The sequence below is a fragment of the Ambystoma mexicanum genome, chromosome 2p, assembly GCF_040938575.1.
Source record: "Ambystoma mexicanum isolate Mex_15411 chromosome 2p, UKY_AmexF1_1, whole genome shotgun sequence".
NCBI classification, from domain to species: Eukaryota; Metazoa; Chordata; class Amphibia; order Caudata; family Ambystomatidae; genus Ambystoma; species Ambystoma mexicanum.
The window spans coordinates 958,466,374-958,486,053 of record NC_090923.1 but is presented as its reverse complement, the minus strand read 5'-3'; the positions used below and the strand labels follow the sequence as shown (position 1 = coordinate 958,486,053).

The 19,680-nt window shown below is 46.9% G+C and overlaps 1 protein-coding gene across 1 annotated transcript in view; it reads left to right on the top strand.

The window, feature by feature from the left end:
* ATG2A (autophagy related 2A) overlaps positions 1-19,680 on the top strand; it is a 2,105,371-nt gene that overhangs the window by 1,891,476 nt on the left and 194,215 nt on the right. The gene's annotated exons all lie outside the window — the stretch shown is intronic.

Below are 19,680 nucleotides of genomic sequence, written 5' to 3'. Positions count from 1 at the left end.
AAGCTCGCTCTGTGTTGACCGCCCTCAAAATCTCTGGCGTGGTCAACAGTTCGGTCTTCAGAGGCCAAAACCGAGGGACATACCCCCGAAAAACACTGACAGAAGAAGAAAAGGTCTCACTCCAGGAGCCACTCGTCCTCATCTGCATCCCGAAAAAAAGAAAAGGCGACTCTGCCAGTACTCAGAGTCGTTGATGGGAGGAGGTAAACCGTTGGCGGGGCTTACCACACGCCAAGAGTGGGAGGATTTTAAATCCTCAATGCCTGAAATGTACAAGCGGCTTGCTGCAGACGGCGCGTCCCCCACCTGCACGTAGCATGATTCGGAGCCAAGAGCAGCACTCAGTGCACACGACCCCGCTACGTCAGTGCCGATTAACCTTTCGAGGTCAAAAGATGTTGTGTGGAAGTCGGATGATCCCCGGGTGTCCATGGATGTCGATGCTACAGCGCTTCAACCTCCGTCGACACGCACTTGCACTGTTACAGCGCGGAAGTACAAGCCCTCAACATCGTCTTCGATGGCTGTCAACAAAGTCTTTACACCAAACCCTCACTCCGATTTTGTTCGAGACCATGATGGGTATATTCGGCGATCACAACGCCGAGGACCAAGATGTCGACCCGATGTTCTTGGGCTCAGGTGGGGTCGACTATTTTGAGGACCAGAGTAGACTACAACAACTGGCTGAAGGTCTCCAAGACGGCAGTGGTCTGGACATGTCACCAGACTCACAGTCTAAGCCTTATCTCCACAATGTGTCCAAGTATAGGGCTCTGGTGGAATGGGTCATTGACACACTGGGTTTACACTCAACAGTGGTACCCCCTCAAGGTTACGACCTCAGTGACATTCTTGAGGAAGGTCTGTCCTCTGATCGGCATATGCCTTTGGACCCGGCTATTGCCGATCCGCTAACAACTATTTGGCAAACACCACGTTTCATTCCTCCCGTCAATTCCATAATTTCAGGGAAGTACAGGCCGGCTAGGGGAGACCCTTTATACCTCTCCTCTCACCCCTCTGCAGAAGAAGGGCTTGTAATGCAAGCTGATACAGTCTCTTCTAGACCAGCATCATCTACGTCCACTCTGCCCCAAGACAGAGAAAGTAGATGCGTTGGCAAAGAAGGCATTCACGTCAGAGAGCATGGCCCTCAAGACGATCAGTGTGGCAAGCAGTTTTGCCAAATACTCCTTCGGCCTATGGACGGCGGTGGAAAATGCTGCCCAGTGGTTCCAGAAGGAGAGATGCGCGAGGACTTCCTACAGCTAGTGGAGGATGGGAAGGAAGTGGCCAAGCAGTCTCTACGAACGGGCCTGGACATCGCTGACTGTGTGGGCCCGGTGTGTGGCGTCGGCCATAACCTTAAGGAAACACGCCTATTTCAAGACCTCTGTTTTTTCATCCAACGTCCAAATGGAAACGTTTGGACATGCCCTTTGAGGTGATCTTCTTTTCGGTCATAAAGCCGACGATTCCTTGTAAAAATTCAAGGAATCTAAACTCGCTGCCAAATCCTTGGGCCTAGCTGCGCAGCCAGCCAAACCTGCCTTTAGCTTCACTTCTAGAGCACAGGGCTACAGGAGATATGCACCTTATGGCAGAAGAATGCAGCTCCACCAACCAGGCAAGGGCAGAAGCGTTTCTCGCGCTCCGGATGGGGCAGTGGGGATTCTAGAGGCCAACAGGCAGCGTCAGCGGCGGGGGCGACCCAGCCTCCAAAGTCGCTTTGGTTTCCCCTCTCAAAGCGCACCGGTTGGAGGATGGTTGACGGAGCACTTGCTGCAATGGCAGGGAATTACTTCTGATGCCTAGGCATTGCAGCTCATTCATTGGGCTTATTGCCTGCCGGTTCTCAGAAAACCACCATACAGACCACACCCACCTCCAGTCCACCCGGGACAGGAGCTCCAGGAAGACCCGAGAGCCCTGTTGCTGAAGGGTGCAGTGGAAGAGGTACATCCCGAACAGAGAGGATCGGGTTGGTATTCCCAGTAATTCCTGGTGCCCAAGAACGGAGGTCTCTGTCCCATTCTGGACCTCAGGGCCTTGAACAAGTTTTTGTGGAAAGACAAATTCAGGATGCTGAGGTTGAGAGAAATTCTCCACGCTCTCGAATTTCAGGACTGGCTGGTGTCCATAGACCTACAGGACGCCTATTTCCATGTGCCAATACATCGAAAGCACAGGAAGATCATACAGTTCACCATAGGAATTATGCACTTTCAGGTCATGGTGCTTCCCTTTGGTCTTACCTCCGCCCCAAGGTTCTTCACCAAGCTCATGGCAGTAGTTGCAGCCCACCTAAGGAGATCCAGAGTCCATGTATTCCCATACCTGGATGACTGGTTGATCCGAGGGAAGTCTGTAGAGCAGGTCTTGTCCCATCTCCAGGACACCTGTTCACTGCTGCACAGGCTGGGCTTCTCCCTAAACTTAAAGAAGTCCCAGATGACACCAGTTCAACGGCTCCAATTCCTTCCTGTCACGACCGTGATCCTGCGCGGAGGTAGCACGTACACCTACCTCCCCGTTGGGTCTTGGGGCCTGGGGTGTTAACAACACAGGCTTCCTTGACCCACCGGGGAAAGAGGGTTAGGGTCCGCTGGTTGGATAGGAAGGGGAGATTAGGAAAACCGGGTAAATGGGTAGGAAAGGGAAATGGGAGGGATAGGGAAGGTTTGAGAGGTCTCAACGTGGTGCCCCTCCTGGGGTTTCATTAGATTGCAGAGACTGCGCCCATTCACTCATTCACAAGTATACATATGTTTTTGCTAGTGAACCTGGACAAGCTTTACCTCAACTTGACCCTTACAGTAGTGTACAATTCAGCCTCATTGACTCTACTATTGCCTTTGCTTTTCCCATTCCCCATTTTCATGCTCTGCAGAGAGTAGGTGGTGACGTAAACTAGCGGCTCTCCTGGTTTTGGGGGCTTCGGAGTCAGCAGTGTCTCTCTGTCAGTGCCTCTTACTTTCTCCGCCACATCTGTTATCCTTGTCTGATTGTAGCCTCTAGACCTGAATTTGGACTCCAGTAGTAATGATTGGCGTTCATATTCAATGTTCTCCGAAATTATCCTTCTGTAGCGTAGGAATTGACTGAACGGCACACTGTCAACAGTTCTCTTAGGGTGGAAGCTGGTAGCGAGCAACAGGCTGTTTCTGTCAACAGAGAGACACTGCTGACTCTGAAGCCCCCCAAACCAGGAGAGCCGCTAGTTTACGTCACCACCTACTCTCTGCAGAGCATGAAAATCAAGAGGATTATAAAGAAGAATTGGCCAATGCTAGGAATGGACCCTCAGTTGCAGCAACTTTTTCAAGAACCTCCAACCTTCGCCTACAGGAATAGTAAGTCATTGCGCAAAAGTCTGGTCAAAGCGGAAGTTTCATCTGCCAGCACTCAGAATTTGTTTAAGGGTACCATTCCATGCTACAACTGCCAGCACTGCAGTAATATTATAAAAGGCAACAGTATAACCACACCCTCACTCTGGCAAACCTATCTCACTTAGACATTCCTGCACATGTGACACCCAAAATGTAATTTATGCATTGAGATGCCCTTGCGGCTTATACTACGTGGGTATGACCACCAGAAAAGTGAAAACAAGGTGGTCAGAACATAAATCCAATATCCGTACCAAAAGTCTAAGGTCCCCAGTCTTTCTACATTTTCAAGAAGCACGTCTCACCATTGCACAACTGAAATGTGTCATCTTGGAGCAAGTGACAATGGGAAGCAGGGGTGGGGATGTCCAGTGGAAATTGTTGCAACGAGAAATCCTATGGATTGAACTTTTGGATTCGCTCAGCCCCCGCGGCATGAACACTGAGTTCGATCTTATGTGCTTTGTGTAACTCCAAGAGACTCGAGCCCAGTTGATTCATATATATTTTACTTATGATCCATATATGTTTTACTTATGTTCTTGTTGACATTTTTTTGTCCAATGCATCCACATCTAGTATGTACATTGCTTTGCTAATTTTCATGTTCATTCTACATTAGTGGCACTAATGTTTTTATTTATCTTGTGTATGTTCTAATCAATCCATGCGTTAGTTTGCCTGACTCAACACTACAATTTTCTCTTGTCCAGTGACTGTAGCCCTTCAGATCGCACAGAGGGTGAGCGTCTGCTTACCATTCGCCTACCTCATATAGTGCCCCTAGAGTCTTTTTGCCATTCCAGTGGCGTTTCTAGCCACATTAATTTTTGCCCCGGGTTGTGTCTCTTTGGCACTGCACCTTTTGTGCCGCCCCCCTTGCCTCGTTGGACTGTGTCCCTGTGTTAGCCTGCAGGATCTTCTTGCTTTTTTCCATTATTTACCTGGCCTGTCATTCCATTACTCTCACGGTGGCCATTTTGTGGCTGTCCGTATTTTCCCTCTAGCGCCATGGGAGCACCCCGCAGTTCCTTTGAGCTTTGGTTGTGCCTCCATGCGTGCTCGCGTACATGCCATACCTTTGATTGCACCTTGTGAGCACTCTGCGGTCCCATGTAGGCTGTGTTTATGCTCCCCTGCTGTGCTCCCATAGTTCGTCTGACTCGGGAGATTATCTCCTTTGAGTGTTCATCCCTCGTAGTGTTTGCCGCTTTGCCGTGGCTACTCAGCTCCGCCTTTGCCCACTTCAAGATGGACGTCGTCCTGGTGAACCGCGCGCATGCGCGGGGTTGCCAGGACGACTCATAACGCCATACTCCAGTCTGGACGCGCATTGCAGCGGCCAGACTCCACGGAGTTCCTCGCACAATGAAGTACGTTTTTCACAGCACGCCTGTTTCTTTTTATTCCTGCTAGCATCCCTAGCTGATGCAGCTACTTTTCCACTACATTACTGCGGGTTCGTCATTCGGCCCATTTTAAAGATGGACGTGCGTTGGTCCGTGAGGTTCTGTTGCAGCTCCCTGGACATGCTGGATCCTCTTTACTTACATCTCTGTCCAGGGCGCGGCTCTGCCGTGCACATGGCTATCTGTCCCTTTACATGCAGTATCTCTTTTTCCACTATTCCGTATTGACCAGTAGCCTGTCCCCGCGAGGCTGGTTTCTGTTTCTGATTTATGGGACCTTTATGATCTTTATTTTAGATACTCTATTGGCCGCGTCCCATCTCGGCTCTGTCCTCTGGCTTTTCCACCAGTTGGCTGGCTTTTGACTGGACGCCTCGCTTCTGTATCAGCAAGGTTAGTGTTTTCTATCCTCCCAATCACTTTAACAGACTCTATGAAATAAGACATTAGACTGATTAGTGCCTTTTCTCTATTACCCTACAGGGTCCATGTTATGAATATTGATGTGAAATAGGAACAGTGAAAGTTTATAACCTGAAGATGGTTCTTTGAACCGAAATGCGTCGGTCATCTTCCTTTTTCTAACATCCAAAAAAAAAGAGACTTTTCCACTGGAAGTTTATGCTGTTTTAAATTGATTCTGAATGTGTGAAGTGACACTTTTCTGTATTAATTCTTGTGACTGATTTACACAGTGCCAGTCGTTGTAAGGCATTTCCTATGTTTGATAAAACTTCTGTACATTGTATGCTACATGAACTAATGTGCTCCCTACTGCTTTAATAGAGGACACTGTGTAAATTTGATCCTATCACTTCTAATAACTCGTTGGATTTGACAAATTAAAAATTCAAGAGTTAGCTCTATAATTCAGGCTCTGATTTATATGTACATTTTCTACTGAAGTTTCCAAATGTCATGTCTGTTAACTAATGAGGTATTGCTATTTACCTTCTAATACTAAATGTTTGAATGCAACAAGGTACTCCAGTACCCAGAAATTCGCCTATACGGCGCTAAAACTATTAGAGTTACTTACCTTAATAGAGGGATTTTCTTCCCTGAAGAGTGCATTTGGGCCTGCTCTGTAGCAAATCACAGCTCTGGTTCTGCTCGATTTTCTCTGTTCCAAGTGGCCTTGTGACGTATGCCCGCCTGCACCTGAAATTTTTATTACATTGTTCTCTAATCATTGCTGATATACATCTTCCTGAAACTTTGTTTCTCTCCTCAAGTGTCTATGATTATCTAAATTTTTCTGTGCATCCTTATACCCCACTTGTCTATTGCAAGGGTTAACAGTGCCGGTGCTCCGACTCCTAGGATTAGCAAGGGTTAACAGTGCCGGTGCCGCGACTTGATTAGTTTCACTACGAACTGCAGAGCTTTGCAGCTTCAAGAGTTAACAGTGCCGGAGCTCCGAACCACTCGCTCGGCACTCAACAAGTGTTCGAGCTGCCAACACGTAAATAAATGAGAACTGCACACTTATCTGAAGTCGTGAGCGGGGCATGCAGAGTTCGCAGGCGGGGTGTAGCCCCGCTGATGGCTGCCTGCAGGAGCCCACCGAGACACGTCTTCTCTCCCCAGGGTTCTGTAGCGCAATGTAACGCTCACCTGATTCCCGTAGAGGCGCCGGTCTTGACTGGGCGTATACCATATCTTCAAAGGTGATGTGTAACACACGGCTGGCTCTTTGGGCTGGACCTCTGTGCACTGTATGTCTGACTCGAAGGGTAAGATGTCTGCAGATAGAAAATATGGGATTAAGGAACTGGGTTATTGAATGTCTCTCTCTTCTTCCCTTTCTCTTCTCCTGTAGAACCCCAAAGGTTAACGCTCTCACCTTAGGTAAGTGAACGCCATGCTCTCCATCTGCCTCGGGGCAGGGTGCTGTAACCAGTTTCTTCACTGGATAAGGGGAGCAGGCCTCTTGACTTCAGAGGACTGCTGTCCGTCGTTTACTGCACGAACGGTAAGTTTCGAGTAATTCTAATGTCTTTAAAGTCTTTAGTAATGATGTTTCTTGTTTTGCAAGGTTCCGGCGATGGCGGATGACGGCTGAAGTGAGTTGAAGATGGAGCCTGTGTGATGAATAGAAGCGCCTGGAAGCACGTAAGTAAGCGCTTGTTGCCTGCTTCACGATGCGCTCTAACTGTCTTTTTATTTTGCAGGTACAAGTTCGGAGCGGCTGCAGGGTGCCGGAATACCCACTGGGTTAGATGTGGAAAGGAGTAATGGCACGTGAGTATTAAAGTTCCCCAATGTCTTTAAACGCACCTTGTTTTGTCTTTCAGATGCGGGATGCAGCGCCGAAGAGTAGGTAAGCCTTTGTCTTTCAGATGCCGGAATGCAGCGCGAGGCGTTGGTGACAGCCGATGGACCAGGTAAGTGAAGTGAAGACCGTAATGCTAACCTGTTCTTTCTTGTCTTTATAGGTGTTGCTGAAGACTGGATTCAGGATGGTAAGCCTTTTTCCTTAGGCCCAGGATCAGATGCAGAAGACACGATGAGCGTTCTGCTGCAGAGGATGCAGAATAACGCAAAGCAAGATTCATCCATCGGGTGTGGTTTAAATAGCCTCCTGTAGTGCTTAGGTGTCTCCTTCCACAGCCACGCCTAGGTAAGAAAAGAGTTCCTGCTTTCCAGAAGAGTTCCAGTGTTCTGAATCTAGGGAGTGGCTCCTGCCCCACCCAACAGGAAACGTAGTTCCAAACAGAAGAGGATCAGAGGCTCAACTGGCAGGCAAGTAAGCAGCATGGTCTGCTGCAGGTAAGTCCACCCAAGCATTATGAGCCCGGTGCTTCCAGCGCTGGGACTGGGCATATTTATGAGCCTGGTGCCACTGGCGCCAGGACTGGGTCCAAAAGGTCCCAATTGGGACTGGTTGGCACTCGGAACCTGGGTTATGGATCTGCTTCCAAGGGAGTTGGGAAAACCCTGACCTTTTGGAAGCAGAGATCATGACAGTACCCCCCCTCAAGGCCCCTCCCAAACCGGGCTTCTCCGGGGGTTTTGGCTTGTCAGGAAATGTTCGGTGAAATCTTTTGATTAGGCGAGGAGCGTGGACATATTCAGCAGGTTCCCAGGATCTCTCTTGGGGGCCGTAGCCTTTCCAGTCAATTAGGTAAAATAGTTTAGATTTGGAGATCTTGGAGTCCAGAATGCTTTTGACTTCAAACTCGAGTTCTCCAACAACTAGGATAGGTTTTGGAGATTTAGTTAGTCGGGTTTGAGGTTGCACGGGTTTTAATAGAGAGACGTGGAAGACCGGATGTATCTTCATGTGCGGGGGCAAGTCCAACTTGACCGCTACTGGGTTTACTATGGTAGTGATGGAATAGGGACCAAGGTATCTTGGGTTGAATGTGCGTGGCCCTTTTAGAGGTAGATATTTGGTGGATAACCAGACTTGATCCCCTACTTGATATTGGGGGGCTTCCTTCCGATGTTGATCTGCTCTTTTCTTTTATTGTTCTTTAGCCCTTTGAAGGTGAGAAACAGCTTCCTTAAAGGCTTGGGTGATTGTAGAATGCAGGTAGTCTACTGCTGGTGTTTCAAGATCTTGGAGGGGATCCAACTCCGAGGTTCGAGGGTGACTGCCGTACAAAAGAAAAAACGGGGTTTTCCCAGTTCCCGAATGGACAGAGTTATTGTAGGCATATTCGGCTATCCAAAGGATGTCTTTCCAAGTTTTTTCAGTTTGTTGCAGCATGCAGCGTAAATACTGTTCCAGAGTTTGATTGGTCCTCTCGGTTTGTCCGTCGGTCTGAGGGTGGTGACTGGTCGATAGTCTCACATCAATTTGAGCCGACCGACAGCAACTTCGCCAAAAATGAGAAATAAATTGACTACCTCGATCCGAAATTAGAACCGAAGGAAAACCGTGCAGTCGGACGATGTTTTCGAGAAATTCTCGGGCCAGAGTTGCTGCTGTTGGCAAGCCTTTGAGCGGAATGAAATGCGCCATCTTGGAGAATAAGTCCACGATTACTAGAATCGTATTGTATCCGGAGCATGGAGGTAGATCGGTGATGAAGTCCATAGAAAGCGTATGCCAAGGGCGAGGTGGGATGTCAATAGGGCGTAAGAGGCCTGCTGGTCTTTCCTTTTGACTCTTGTTTTGGGCGCATACTCCACAGGACATCATAAAGTCTCTGATATCTTTTTTCCAAGACGGCCACCAGAAGTAGCGCTTGATCTTTTCTGAGGTCTTGGCCATACCGGGATGTCCTTCCATTAAAGAATCGTGATAACAAGAGATTACTTTTTTCTGTAAATCTGTGCTGGGTAGGTATAATCGTTCTTGGAAATACAATAAGTTGTCCTTTACCGCAAAGTCCTTTCCCTGCAGATGCCAATTCTGTATGTCTGCTGGAGTTACAAGTTGCCTGGCTTTATCCTTAACTTCCTCTATGGATTCTGTGGCGATTACACCCAGAATTCTTTTTTCGGGAATGATTGGTACAGGTTTAGGGTTGATCAAGTGTTCTTCCACTCCCATCCGAGAAAGGGCATCAGCTTTACCGTTTTTTGTACCAGGTCGATAGGTAATTATGAAGTCAAACTCGGCAAAGAATAATGCCCAACGGAGTTGTCTAGAGGATTGGGCTTTTGCGGTTATCAAATATTGCAGGTTTCGGTGATCCATAATCACAGTAACGGTGTGTCGGGCCCCCAGCAGATAATGCCGCCAAGCCTTAAAGGCAGACTTGATAGCCAGAAGTTCCTTGTCAGTAATCGTGTAATTGATTTCAGGAGGCGAGAATTTGCGGGACCAAAATGCCACGGGATGCAACTGATTGGTTACCGGGTCCTTTTGTGATAGAACTGCCCCCATGGCAAGGCTTGAAGCATCAGTTTCCACGATGTAGGGGAGTTCGGGGCGAGGGTGTTTTAAGATTGGTGCAGAGATAAATTAGGTCTTCAAATCCTGGAAAGCTTGTTCCGCCTCGGTAAACCATTCAAAACGTTTGTTTTTCTTTAACAAGGCAGTGATGGGCTGGACTATTCGAGAGAATTCGGGGATAAACCTGCGGTAAAAGTTAGCGAAGCCTAACATGCTTTGCACACCTTTTACGGAGGATGGTGATGGCCATTTGAGAACTGCATCGACCTTCTTTGAATCCATACGCACTCCGCCAGGTGATAATATGAATCCCAAGAATTCAACTTCAGTCACGTTGAAAACACATTTTTCCAACTTAGCGAAAAGTTTGTGTTGACGCAATCTTTCGAGGACGATTTTCACGTGTTTCCGATGTTCAGATTCCGATGAAGAATAAACGAGGATGTCGTCAATGTAAACAACAACACACACATCTATGAGCTCTCTGAGGACATCGTTCATAAAATATTGAAAGGCGGCCGGGGCATTGCAAAGTCCGAAGGGCATGACCTGATATTCAAATAGCCCATACTTGGTGCGGAAGGCCGTCTTCCATTCATCGCCCTCTTTTACTCGTACCAAGTGGTAAGCTCCTCTAAGATCCAGCTTTGTATATATGCATGCTTTTCTGACTTGGTCCAGGAGTTCAGGGATCAAAGGTAACGGATATCTATTCTTAACGGTGATCTGGTTCAGGGAGCGATAATCTATACAAGTTCTAAGGTCTCCTTCCTTTTTTGGAACGAAGAACAAAGCTGAAGAAGCAGGGGACTTGGAAGGACGAATAAACCCATTTGCCAGGTATTGTCGAAGGTGAAGGTTCTCAGGCTCGGTGAGGGCATAAATTCTACTACAAGGAGGAGTAGATCAGGGTATCAGGTCTATCTGGCAGTCATAAGACCTATGAGGAGGTAGAGAGTTAGCCTGATCCTTCCGGAAAACATCTTGGTATTCTAGGTATTCGGGAGGTAACTGGGGAGTCTCTGAAGAAATTGCTGCCAGTGCAACACCAGGTGGAGGGTGACAAGTAGAGACACATTCTGGAAACTGGACCGTTCTTGCTCGCCAATCGATCAGAGGATTGTGTTTCTCTAACCAAGGTATTCCTAGAATAATCTGGAACTGAGGGGCCTTGATCACATCGAACACGATCTTCTCATGGTGTCCATCTTGACTTACTAGCGTCACCTCTTGAGTGGTATGCGTTACTGGCCCGGAGGCTATCTCCGTACCATCCACCGTAGTAATGACGTCCTTTACAGCCTTGGGACAAAGAGTTAGATTCATCCTCAAAACCATTTCATGATCCACATAATTGCCGATGGCACCGCTGTCGACGTAAGCTTCAATTGCATGTAATCGATCCGGATTATCAGGGCTAATGAGGACCGTAGGTATCACGAAATGCGAGGTCACGGAACTGGTTTTCACGCTCGGCAAGAGGACCTCTATTCTTGTCGGGCAAGGTCGTTTCCCTGCTCAGAGTTTGTAACTTTGGTAACTGCAGCTCCTACTGCCTTCTTGGCAGGTTTCACCGGACAGTCTCGAAGAAAGTGCCCTGAGTTTCCGCAATAGAGGCATAATTGCAACTGTTTTCTCCTTTCCCGCTCCTTTTGTGTTAGAGGACCTTTCAGACCCCCTATTTGCATGGGTTCCCCGGAGTCTACTCCTTTGGAAGGAGTTGGCGGTTTGGAAAATACTCGAGCATCAAACTTGGAACGATCGGCCTTCCTGTTCTGCAGTCTGTGATCTATTTGAACGACTAAGTCTATATAGTCCGAACAATCTTGTGGGGGATTCACTACTTGGGCTAACACATCTTTGAGCTCTCCACGTAGACCTCTATAAAACAGCGTAATCCTTTTGTCCTCAGGCCATTGAGTTTCCACTATCAGTCTGTTGAAAGACGCAATATAAGCCAAAAGGTCTTGATTACCTTGTCGCAACGAAAGAAGCTCATTGTCCAAGGCCTGCCCCTGTGAATGTCTTGCGAACAGTTTTTCCATACTGAGCTGAAAAGCTTGAAAATCATGGAGGACCGGATCATCTTGATTTACTAGAGGGATCGACCAGTCTGCCGCATTGCCACTAAGGTACGAAAGCACGAAAGCTACTTTAGCTTGATCAGTTGGAAAGGCTGCTGGCTGGCATAAGAAATGCAACCGGCACTGATTGATAAATACTGCAAACCTCTTTGGGTCACCAGAAAATCGTTCGGGCGGAGCCAGAGGTACATTCCCAGGTAGGTTGATCTGCACTGGATTCATAGAGGATGTAGAAGGAAGATTTCCCCCAGATGCGGGTAACGGGGTCTGTCCGGCTTGTGACTGTAGCAATTGTCTAGCGAGATCATCTGTTCGCTCCTTGGAAATAATCAGTTCCCTTCTTAGAGCGTTCGTTTCCTGACGGGCTGCATGCACTTCTGCCCTTAGTTCCCCAAGTAACTGGGCTAGCTGGTCGGTATCCGAGGTTTCCATAGCGCCTGGACGGGAGTTTTGTGGTAGTCTTTGCGTTCTGTAACGCTCACCTGATTCCCGTAGAGGCGCCGGTCTTGACTGGGCGTATACCATATCTTCAAAGGTGATGTGTAACACACGGCTGGCTCTTTGGGCTGGACCTCTGTGCACTGTATGTCTGACTCGAAGGGTAAGATGTCTGCAGATAGAAAATATGGGATTAAGGAACTGGGTTATTGAATGTCTCTCTTCTTCCCTTTCTCTTCTCCTGTAGAACCCCAAAGGTTAACGCTCTCACCTTAGGTAAGTGAACGCCGTGCTCTCCATCTGCCTCGGGGCAGGGTGCTGTAACCAGTTTCTTCACTGCATAAGGGGAGCAGGCCTCTTGACTTCAGAGGACTGCTGTCCGTCGTTTACTGCACGAACGGTAAGTTTCGAGTAATTCTAATGTCTTTAAAGTCTTTAGTAATGATGTTTCTTGTTTTGCAAGGTTCCGGCGATGGCGGATGACGTGAGTTGAAGATGGAGCCCGTGTGATGAATAGAAGCGCCTGGAAGCACGTAAGTAAGCGCTTGTTGCCTGCTTCACGATGCGCTCTAACTGTCTTTTTATTTTGCAGGTACAAGTTCGGAGCGGCTACAGGGTGCCGGAATACCCACTGGGTTAGATGTGGAAAGGAGTAATGGCACGTGAGTATTAAAGTTCCCCAATGTCTTTAGACGCACCTTGTTTTGTCTTTCAGATGCGGGATGCAGCGCCGAAGAGTTGGTAAGCCTTTGTCTTTCAGATGCCGGAATGCAGCGCGAGGCGTTGGTGACAGCCGATGGACCAGGTAAGTGAAGAGCTGTCACTGAAGACCGTAATGCTAACCTGTTCTTTCTTGTCTTTATAGGTGTTGCTGAAGACTGGATTCAGGATGGTAAGCCTTTTTCCTTAGGCCCAGGATCAGATGCAGAAGACACGATGAGCGTTCTGCTGCAGAGGATGCAGAATAACGCAAAGCAAGATTCATCCATCGGGTGTGGTTTAAATAGCCTCCTGTAGTGCTTAGGCGTCTCCTTCCACAGCCACGCCTAGGTAAGAAAAGAGTTCCTGCTTTCCAGAAGAGTTCCAGTGTTCTGAATCTAGGGAGTGGCTCCTGCCCCACCCAACAGGAAAAGTAGTTCCAAACAGAAGAGGATCAGAGGCTCAACTGGCAGGCAAGTAAGCAGCATGGTCTGCTGCAGGTAAGTCCACCCAAGCATTATGAGCCCGGTGCTTCCAGCGCTGGGACTGGGCATATTTATGAGCCTGGTGCCACTGGCGCCAGTACTGGGACCACAAGGTCCCAATTGGGATTGGTTGGCACTCGGAACCTGGGTTATGGATCTGCTTCCAAGGGAGTTGGGAAAACCCTGACCTTTTGGAAGCAGAGATCATGACACGCAAGCAGAGTTCCCTGTGCTCGCGATGCGCATGCACGCTCAGCTGGGCGTGTCCTTCAGCTTCCCAAAGGCTCTGGGACCCGTGAGGCTGCTGGGAGTTGAAGTCCTTTTCCTTCTTCCAGTGTATTTAGGGGCTGGTAGGCTTGTCTGCCTCAACCCAGCTTTCTGCCTACATAGGACACAAAGCAAAGTCCTGAAATAAAGAGGTTTTAACCTCAGTTTGACATTATACATATGTTTCCCAAAGTCTGTAACCATTTGGCGCTGCATGCTTCTCCCTACCACCTGAGACTTCCTGACACTTCCTCCGCCTTCTAGGCCTCATGGCTTCCTGCATTTTTCTGGTGCCAGAGGCGTAGCTCCGCATGAGATCCCTGCAATGGTCACTGAGAGATCAGTGGTCTCAGTACTTCTGAACTCTTTCAGATCTCCTCAAAGTGTCTGCTTCGGTGGTCAACAATCTGTTCTGGTTGGCAGACCGCAGCAGTCTTTTGGCGGGGGAACCCTTCTGGCCTCCTTGGCCTCAGACCCGAGTCATCACGATGCGTCCTTGAAGGGTTGGGGTGGCCACTGCACAGATTTGCAGGTGAGCTGCCTCTGGTCAGCAATAGAAGCCAGGTGGCACATCAATAGGCTACAATTACGTGCTATCAGGCTAGCCCTGAAAGCATTTGCCCGTCTCTGCGGGGAAACATGTCCTCCTTCTGACGGACAACACAGTGGCGATGCACTACCTGAACAAGTAAGGTGGAATGCTCTCCCACCCCTCTACACGGAGGTGATGATGCTTTGATTCTGGTTGTTGGAGAACAAGATCTCGGTTTCGGCAGTTCATCTGGCTGGTGCAGAGAACAACTTGGCGGATGCTCTGAGCAGGCAGAGCACAGTCTCACACAAGTGGGAAGTGTGCTATGAAGTCCTGGAGGAGGTCTTCTCTCTCTGGGGTACCCCAGCAGTGAATCCGTTTGCAACAGAGTACAACAGGAAATGCGAACCCTTCTGCTCGAAGCAATTCCCAGCGAATGTTGCACTGGGCGACACGTTTCTGGCGGATTGGACTGTCCCTCTCATATACGTGTTACCTCCAATTTCCGTCATTCCATGATTTCTCCTGAGATTGAAGAGGTTTTGAGCAACCATGATCTTGATCGGTCCGGACTGGGTGAGGAGAACATGGTACTCCAACCTCTTGGATCTGTCTCCTATCCCATTGGGAAGGCCGTATACTCCATCTGACCCCGTATTCTCTCAACCTACATGCGTGCCTCTTGAGAGGATGAGTATGATGATGGGAACCTCTCTGAGAAAGTACTTGAGGTGTTACTGGCTGCACGCAGACCATCTACAAGATCTTTATATGTGTGCAAATGGAGAAGATTTGCGGCGTGGTGCAGGGAAACTCAAGATTGACCCCATCTCTTGCCCCACTGCTGCAGTGATGGAGTTTCTACTCTCACTGGCCTCTGCAGGCCTTCAGGTTACTACAGTCAAAGGTTATTTGGCAACCTCATCTGTGTTTAAAAGATCCCCGGATCAAGGTTAATTTTTCACGCTCCCGGTAATGGCTCAATTCTTGAAAGGCCTTGTAAATTTCCACCAACTCCCTTTGTTGTCTCAGATTCGGATCTTAATCTGGTCCTTACATTTGTGATGGCGGCTCCTTTTGAACCCATGCACTCTTGCTCATTGCGGCTTCTCTCATTGAAAACAGCCTTATTGGTGGCCATCACATCTGCTAGGCAAGTGAGTGAACTACAGGCCATGTGCTGTAGGCCATCCTTCTTGCACTTTTTCAGAGAAAAAGTTTCACTCAGGGTAATGCCTGGTTTCCTAGCGAAGGTCGTTTCAGAATTTAATTTGTCAAAATCCATCAACCTTCCGGTCGTCTATCCTCCTAGTTACCCTTCTAAATAGGAGGAGCGATTCCATCAGCTTGACTCTAAGAGGACACAGAGTTAGTATGTTGCCAGAACAGCTGATTTTAGGAGAGCTGACAAGCTCTTTGTGGCTTTTTCCTTTTCCCGCAAGGGTTTACCCATAAAGCAGACTTTATCCTGTTGGATATCCTCTGCATAGAAGAGTGTTACCAGACCGCTAGCAGGCATCGGGGCCCATTCCACAGTGGGGGTCTCTGCATCCACCGCGTTGCAGAGGGGAGTCAATGTCCAGAAGATTTGTCGCGCTGCAACTTGGTCGTCTTTGCATACCATCGCAAAGCACTATAGCCTGGATGTGGCTCGCATTTCCGGTGTACATTTTGGCAGAGCAGTTCTGCAGAATCTTAGTTTGACTTTCTGCCCGCCTCCTTCATTACTGCTTTGGGAGTCTATAAGATGAGGAATCTGGGGGGAAAAAAGCAATCCATTGAAGGAGAAATTACCTTACCGTAATGTTCTTTCTATGGGTTCTTCTTTTGCAGATTCCCCATCTCCCCTCCCATCTGTCCCCGCTGAGAAAGTCGGTGGATGGTGCACATCTTTCTATTTCAAATAACGATGACTTGGAGATGGTCCTCTGTGTCCCATTTTTCTGTCCTTAAATAAAAAATAATTCTGACACTACTACTAGTGTTTCTTCTTCAATTGTCTCTCCTTCGGAGGGCTTTAATTAATTACTAATTTTAAGAAAGCGCTCATTAGTCTGCTTGTTCTCTCTGTTTCATATGCAGTGTGTGGTGCTTTGGAAAAAAGGGGGGAACTGAGATTGGGGTGTAGTGACGCGCTACATATACAACACCTGACGTCATGTGCAGAGCCGACGACCAGACGCCGAGCAAGACGGATCGATGGTCGACGGCTGGGTCGAAGTCCACTACACCCACTGTCGAAAATGTGCCAAAGCAGCGAAGCTGGAGGGAATATTTATGAGATGAGGATTCTACCGGAGAAGAATCCATAGAAAGAACATTACGGTAAGGTAATTTCTCCAACTGGAGTTTCAAAAGTATGCTTTCCCGTGGATAGTATTTGTAATGTGAAACAGAAGGAGATCAAGAAACTTTGAACCTAGCTGGGTTTCTAGGAGCCTGCATCAGACGTTGTTGAGAGGATTTACCTTTGGCCATGTTTGGGGTGTGAAAATGACTTACTACAAGTCCTCCTGACTTTACTATTAGTAAACGTGATAAAGCACCCAAGTCTGAACCCCTAGAAGTGCAACAGGGGAATTAACAATACAGTGTAACACTTTGTATCATTTCGAACACTGAGGCAATTTAATAACTGTACATCATGACTCAGCCAAATTAGGGTCATCGGTTGAGTTGAGGATCAGCTTGGGCTTCGGGGCAACAAGTTTTACTTACTGGGATTGGTGTGTCTCAAAGTCGGTGTTTATTCTGATGGGAAGAATGTTCTCGCAGGGTTTAATGCTTGCAGTGGGAACATAATAGGCAAGCGCTCACAGGTATGGTAACCGCAAGCTGTAAACAAAATGTGAAAATAGTCTTTGAAGTTGCAAAGTAGAAAGTTCACTTTTGAGGTCTTCTATATTTTTTTTCTTGTGTTCTTTGATGCTCTGACCATTTTCCCCCAGGCAGCCTTATGCAGGAGATGCAGCTCTTAAATATTTGTGGCTCTTTGGGGATGTTTTTGGGCTCCCAGAGGTGGGGCTATTACTAAGGTTCCCTGTGGTCATCCTGAGCTGGTTATAAGAGAGTTGTCTTGGTACTAGGTGGCGGGCTGCATGGGATGTTCAGGAAGGATCAGAGGAAGCCCTTTTCTTCCTGGGAGCTCTCAAAATGGTGTCTCCAGTTGTGGTGAAATTTAGTAGCAGGGAAACTACCTTATTACTGTTCTGTGTTTGGGTGACAGGCCAGGAATGGCCATGTTGTGTAATTTTTTTTATTAATTCCTCTGATGTTCTTGTCCAGGACTGTGCATATGGTGGCCTTAGAAGGTGCAGTGGGCCATGCCCCATCATGGAACCTGAAGAGGCAAGGGCCCTGGTGAAAATGTCTACATTTTGCCTCTGCACAACTTCAAATGCTACAGGGTAGAGGATCTGCAGGGACCAACCATTAAAAAAAAAAGAAAAATCCTTGATGAAATCGACCATAAAAGTAGTTTACCACTTTGTAATCTGTGGGGATGATATCACGAACAACTGTGGGGAAAAAGGAACTTATTTTGTGGGTCAAAGCCAGCTCCATATTTACCACCCAGTGGAGTCGCAACAAGCCTCCTTGTGGCTGAAAACATTTCTGAAGTTAGTCTGGTACCTGGAGGATATTTTTAAAAAGAGTAATCTGTGGAAGAAGGAGCTAAACCTTATGAAGAAACATTACCAAAGTTAAATACCTTTTTCATCATAGGTCTTGTATAGATGCTAAAAACTGTAGGGCACATTGGGGAGCCTGGTGAGACATTGTGAAAAAGAGTTTCTTGGAAGTGAATGCAATAGCAATGCATTGTGAATGAGCCGTCAAAGAGGCCTCCCGTTTTAAGCATGTACTTCTGAACCTGGATTATACAAAATGGTCGACCAGAGCAGTTGCCCAGTGCTGCCAACGGGTGAAATAGAATGACATCCAACACCCCTGGTATGTCTGGGAGAGTTCTTCAGTCATTGCAATCTGTACCACTTATGTTGCTTTCCTAGATCTATACCCTATGCTTGTCATTGATAAACTGTTGAAATTAATTCAGCAGTTTGGCCACAGCAAGGAGGTAGGAAATAGGTCAGAAAAAGGCTTTGTTCGTTAATGTACAATAGGCCCTTCTTCAAAAGTGATGTCACCACTGGCATTTTGATCAGGCTCAATACAAACACAAATTCTCTAAGTATTGTAAACCTAGAATATATAATCTCAAGGATTTGTTTGAGTAACTTTTCTGGGTAGATAGTGTTGGGGAAACCCAAACGTAAACTGCTTCTTGTCTATGAAAATGTCTTTTCTGCAGCCGTGGGACAAAATCAGATAGGATAGTTATAGAACTTGAAGCAGTTTGCATATGGCAGTGCAGTGCTTTTTAAAGGCCACTCCCTGAATTTATAAGAATATGCACATTGTTCAGTAGAAAGGGACAGATCTTCCCTCTTCTAATAAATCAAGAGTGGTGGAAAGGCCCAATAATTAGTGTTAGTAGATGTTAGTTTGGCTGTCTTACTCTACAAATCTGAAATACTTCTTTCATGAGGTTCTGAGTCTGACAGAGGCCAGTGGAATGTGTTTTTGGTGTCGAAGATAAGCAGCTTGTGTTACATCAAATAGTTATTGTGATCTTCAGGATTGCGGTCAAGCCACCATCGTGAATTTAGATTCCTTGTCTGTTTTTCTCTCTCTTAATAGGTCCAAAGAAGCTTTCTACAAATAAGCAGCTTGTATTTGTCGAAAAACATGTGTAGTCAATTCAGTGATAAAATATTCTATTTTTATATTAAAGCTCATTTCATTATAGATTTTTTGGTTTGATGTGATTTTGTAAGTGGTTTTTACTTGAGATGTTTGTTCATATTATATTGTGGTTAGGCTTAGCTTGAAATAGTTGTTTACATTACATGATATTTGTTTTTGAGTCTTTTATTTGCAAACTAAACACATTGTTTCCTTTGTATGTATGAACAATATATCGACCATCTTCATATTATGCCATGCATTTATTTTTCCACATACAGTGGCACAACCATCTTATTTTACTTTAGAGTGCCTGTAATTTAGCCTTTGAGTTAATCCAGATTTCTGGCAGGACTCTTATGGTTGACAGTCCAGGCATTGGTATAAGCAAGGCCACTCAAGATATGTTTCAACTAAGCCTTTATTAAATTATAATTTCAGGATGGGGTTGGAAAAATGCCTACAAAGCCTAGCGGAAATGACTGAAAACCAAAAGGAAATGACTGTGGCAAGCATGTTGGGGATGGGCCAGTGTAAAGTGAAAGGCTTTATGGTGTTCATAACGTTGTTTGTTGTAATTGTCTAAAGATCCTAAACCTATTCTAAATCAGTCTCATCCTACCAGGGATGCCCTAATCTACCCAAATAAAAGTTTCAACAAAATTGCTAACCACAATGTTCCGAAACCTAATCTGAAGCAGTCCCGGTAGCCCCCAGGCTAGTCCTACTCAAAGCAACCAACGTTCAGATCTATATATTTCTAAAGGTTCTAC